The 5,573-nt window shown below is 38.5% G+C and overlaps 1 pseudogene; it reads left to right on the forward strand.

Moving 5' to 3' along the window:
- Positions 1-2,983: 2,983 nt before the first annotated feature.
- LOC121987793 lies at positions 2,984-5,288 on the forward strand (annotated as a pseudogene).
- The last annotated feature ends 285 nt before the right edge of the window (positions 5,289-5,573 follow it).

Raw genomic sequence — 5,573 nt, forward strand, 5'->3', positions numbered from 1 at the left:
TTCTCGTTGTTTTTGAAGTCGTCTCTGAGTGTGAAAGGTTCGTTCTATTTCAGGATCAACTTCAGGAAGGACTCCTCCTTGACCTGACCTAAGCATTCAACGAGAAAGGAATACTTCCAAATATAGAAAATCGAGTTGCAAAATTGGAAAACACAATTATGGAAAATGAATAAGAAAAATTACATAGAAATCTGGATTAATCAAACTGCAATATTCTAATATTGACACAGTCCCCGGCAACGGCGCCAAAAACTTGATTGCTTAAATCCGCAAGTGCACGGTTTATCGTCAAGTAATAAAATATCGATCCCACAGGGACTGGGTCAAGTATTAGAAATGTACGAGTTTCAATTATCCAAACGAATGATCTAATGAGAAATTTTACTCTAAATCAACAATTCAAGCGAACGAAAATCAACGAAAATATTAAGAGATAAAAACAATCCTAGGATTACGGTTTCACCACTCTAACTATTATCATGACGGTTCTCCGATAATGACTACTTATACCTAGGTTGGCTTCTTTTGTTTGAATGCAACTTTCTTTATCAAGGTATCCGAATTAGATGATCTTTCATGCTTTGAAATCCTGTCACTAGATTCCTGCAAACCTATCTATACGTCCACCAGATTCGTAAGTTGATTCCTAAAATACCAACGGCCACTTTTGGTGATCACGCTGATGTATCTACTTTGATCCGTCCCCAATCTTATGGCATACGTACACAGATGACTCTTACTTGCATAGGATCCTGTCACATAAATCCCGCAAAGCCTATCTAGTTAATTACCACTTTCACAGAAACCAATCAAAGCATCATTCAACAATTTAAACAACCAACGAAAATATGCATAATCAAAAACCAGAGTTAACAACAAATCATGAACATAGTTAGGGGCTACTCCCTTAACCTAAGATTCAAACAACTACTCCATTACACCAGAGAATTCGACAATAAGATAAGGAAAAGACATTACTAATCGTCCTTGCTGATGTCGTCTATCTCCAAGTCTCAATTGCCGCCGCCCCCCCTGGTTTTAGGTTTTCTACCCTTTTATAGAGCCTCCTCTCCTTGATAGTCGGTATCACCATTGGATTGACCCTTTCCATCTTTTAAAATCATCGCCGCAATAACAGCAATCTCATTACACGGCCCGATCATGTCCTCCTCTGCTTCCTGCGTCGCTCTTCAACATCTCCGCCACGCCCGTGTTCAACAACACGCCTTGAGCGTGTTGGTCGCTGAAAACCTCGACACGCCCGTGTTTATCAACAACACGGCCGTGTTGTTCTGATACCCTGGGTAATTCGGCTGGTTTTGTGCATCCTATCATCAGAATTCAACGCAAAACAGTATCCTTCGTCCAAATATGTTAAACCAAATAAAAACTAACAAATATGCTTCTAACAAGATAAAATGAGATGAAATGCATATATGTTTTATGCTCAAAACTGTACATGAGTTGCACACATCACCTATCTATTCCCTAAATTTAGATTTGATGAATAATGATTCTTTAAATTTAGGGAATGAAGTCTCTACCCTAAAAGTAAAATAATATTTCTTTTCAATCTCTCCTTCCATTCATTCTTTTCAATCTCTCTCATTTTACTCATTCCATAAATATAATAATAAAAAATAGAAGAAAGAGAAGAAAATAAAAAAAAATTAAAGATAATATAAATTTTAGGGTAGTTGATGTAATGTGTAGTGAAAAGTGATTGTTTAAATTTAATAAAGTGAGCTATTTGTCCTAAATTTTAAAGATAGTGATAAGGAAACTGATATGGGTGCTCTAAGGGTTATAATTTTATCCTCTTTTCTAACTACTTCTACAACTTTATCTTTTAACAAACTATCTACAACAATACTCCCTCCATTTCTTGCTTTACTCTTTCCTGTGTACCATAACTTAAATCCAAGTTCTCTATCAGTTTTTCCTTTTCGCTTACCCATTTTGTCTCTTGTACACACAAAATACTAATTCTTCTCCAAATCATCGTATCTACTACTTCCATTGATTTATCAGTAAGAGTTTCTATATTTCGTGTTCCAAATCTTAGATTATTAGTTTTCCTATTATATTTATTCTTATCCAACGTATAGTGTGAGAACTCTTGCCTATTTAACACTACACTCAAGTTCTCATGGAGATGTAGCAGTCCTTACCGATACGTTATAGTTGGACCATGCAACGTGAACTCTTGCATATTTAACACTGCATCCAAGTTCTAAAGATGTAGCAGTCCTTGTCGATGCGTTATAGTCGAGCCCTACAACACGTTTTTTATGGGGAACAACCTAGTATTAGCACAATAATTTAATGGATCTATCCATTGAATATTTATCATAGTTTTAATGTTGATTGACAACCTAACTTAATCCTCCTCCTTTATTATAGTTTGGAATCAGTCATGACTAATTCGTCACGGAGTTTTACAAAATGAGATGGAAAGGAAACAAATATCAATAATATAAATAAATAAATATACCAATTAAGAAATAAATGTATGTATTGTAGAATAGAATTTCATATAAAATATTTCGATATATTAAAAAGGAAAGAGTTGAATAGTCTTATAAATTAATACATATAATTAAATAGGCTAGTAAAAAAATAGTCTGGTATATTCGTTATACAAGGGTTCCAAAAAAAGATTCATTGTTTATAATTTTATCTTATTTTTTAATTAAATAAGCTAATTAATGTTGTCTAATTATAAAATGAGATGGAAAGGAAAAAATATCAATAATAATAAATAAATAAATAAATATCTGAATTAAGAAATGAATTTATGTATTGTAGAATTGAATTTCATATACAATTAAGGAATACAATTAATGAGGAATAAAGGATACGTGATAAGTATAAAAAAGAAGCGGAATCGGCACCTGAATTAATTGAAAAAGTGAATCACATTTATTAACGTGTGCAACATGTTAAGTTTTATTCGTGTTAAAATAAATTGGTCGCTAAAGTGTTAAAAATAGGCCTACTGTCGATCTCCTCCTCCAGCAATTGTCTCCGTCTTCTTCTCGAGTTGCTTTGGAGGTAGTTAGGGAAAGCATGGCGGCGTTCTCCCCCTTGCAGCAGCCGCAAGAGCACGGTGGGGCCGCTGCTTCCGGCGGAGGAAGATTAGAGATCACGGCAGAGACGAAAGGAGGAGGAGCATGGTGGAGGCAGGCGGTGGCGGCGCTGATAGATGAGGAGGAGGCCACCACGCAGCTCTGCTTCGCCTTCCCCATGATCCTGACCAACGTCTCCTACTACGCCATCACTCTCGTCTCCGTCATGTTCGCCGGCCATCTCGGCGATCTCCACCTCGCCGGCGCCACCCTCGCCAACTCCTGGGGCACAGTCACCGGATTCGCTCTCATGGTGCCTTGTCTATTCTATATTTTCTTATGCTGTTTAAAAAGTTACAATTGGAGGCAAAATAATGCCAACTTAAGAGATCATAAGAAATCTTGAAACTAAACTATCAAATAGATTACGAAAATTAAGATTTCTTGTTTTTTATTTGATCTATAGGTAACAAAGATTAACATCATCTCAATATGTTCCAGGTTGGCTTGAGCGGGGCTCTTGAGACTCTATGCGGCCAAGCATATGGCGCAAGGCTCTACAAAATGTTGGGAATATACCTCCAATCCTCAATCATCATCTCCATCTTCTTCTCCATCTTGGTCTCCGTCTCATGGTACTTCTCAGAGCCCATATCTGGTTTCACCAGGAGCCCCAAGTGGCAACCATGGCTGCCCTCTATCTCCAGTGCCTGATCCCAGGCCTCTACGCCTATGCACTCCTGCAGTGCACGCTGAGGTTTCTGCAGACTCAAACAGTAGTGATCCCTTTGGTGGTCTGCTCAGTGGTTCCACTGCTTATCCATGTAGGCTTGGCTTATGTGACTGTTCATGTCTTCGGACTTGGGTTTAAGGGCGCTGCACTCTCTGCCTCTGTTTCAATCTGGATATCCTTCATTATGCTGGCGATCTACGTGAAGCACTCCAACAAGTTTAGGTACACTTGGAAGGGCTTCACTGGAGAGGCATTGCACCATGTAATCCCTTGCATGAAGTTGGCTGTTCCCTCCGCTGTCATGGTTTGGTTAGCAGCTTACTCTGTTTTTCCACTTTAAAAGAAAAAGGAAAATTTAATCATCTGTGTTTCTTTGTTGTGCTTCAGTTTAGAGTACTGGGCTTTTGAAATCTTGGTTTTGCTGGCCGGGCTCTTGCCAAACTCAGAATTGAATACTTCACTCATTGCTATGTGGTGTGTTTTCTCTGACCTCTTCAGTCTTGTTCTTATACACACTGTTCATGAATTAAATTTGCCATGCTTCCAGTGTCAACACAGAGTCAATCGCCTACATGGTTACATATGGATTCAGTGCAACAGTTAGGTCATGACTAATCTCCCTTGTGATTCAGATTCTTAGCTGGTTAGAATTAATTATGTCAGTATGTGAACTGATCAGTAAATTAAATCTCATCTCTTTGCAGCACGCGCGTGTCGAATGAGATAGGAGCGAGGAACTTGGAGAAGGCTAAGAATGCAGTCAGTGTGACACTAAAGCTCGCAGTGTTTCTTGGTGTCACAATCGTTCTTCTTTTGGCCTTTGGCCATGATTTGTGGGCGAAGTTGTTCAGCGAGAGCGACGATATCATAAGGGCATTTGCTTCCATGACTCTTCTGCTCACAGTGTCTATAGTCCTGGACTCTGCTCAAGGTGTATTGTCAGGTACACTATCAAGCTAAATACCTGAAAACATTCTCAGAGATTTTCAGATTTAGTAGACTCATGAAACTGCAGGAGTATCAAGAGGCTGCGGTTGGCAGCACCTGGCTGCGTGGACCAATTTAGTGGCCTTTTATGTGATTGGAATGCCACTGGCACTGCTGTTCACCTTCAAGCTGGGCTTCCAGGCCAAGGTGAAACACTTGCTCCTGCAAACACATTTTTAACAATTCTACTGAATTTTGTGTGATCGACGTTGCAGGGGCTGTGGATGGGCTTGATCTGTGGCCTCTTCTGTCAGTCTTGCACACTCTTGTTGATCACCCTTCGCGCAAACTGGACAAGAATGCAGATTTCTGATGGCCATGGAAGAAGCGATGCACCTGTTTTGGATGGCCATTAGTTTTCTTAGCCAAGCAGATTTCAGGTTCAAGGATGAAAGATCTCGAATTTGTCAAAATTGCAAGGATTTAGTTACAATTTCTGTAAATTGTAACGGCTCACTTATTATCTTAATTAAGTGAATATAATTCTGTTTGTAACTTGGGGTCGGCCGCTTGAGACGAGTGATATATCTTTTCCATATTGGAAAATATTCCTAGGTCGGATCTTAAGCCTAACAACTATTAGTATACTTAATATGTTGCATCCTTCAAAATGAATATTAGCGGAATTCAGGCTTAAAGTTTCATAAGAAAAAACACTTTAACATGTTAAACAAAATCACCATATAGCCACAAAAGCATTCTAAAGCAAATTGGCATAAAAAAGAATTTGTGTAGGTTTGATAAGTACTGTATTCCAAGTCTATAGTTTGGTAGAATAGTTAAAA

The sequence above is a fragment of the Zingiber officinale genome, chromosome 5B (assembly GCF_018446385.1).
Source record: "Zingiber officinale cultivar Zhangliang chromosome 5B, Zo_v1.1, whole genome shotgun sequence".
Lineage (NCBI taxonomy): Eukaryota > Viridiplantae > Streptophyta > Magnoliopsida > Zingiberales > Zingiberaceae > Zingiber > Zingiber officinale.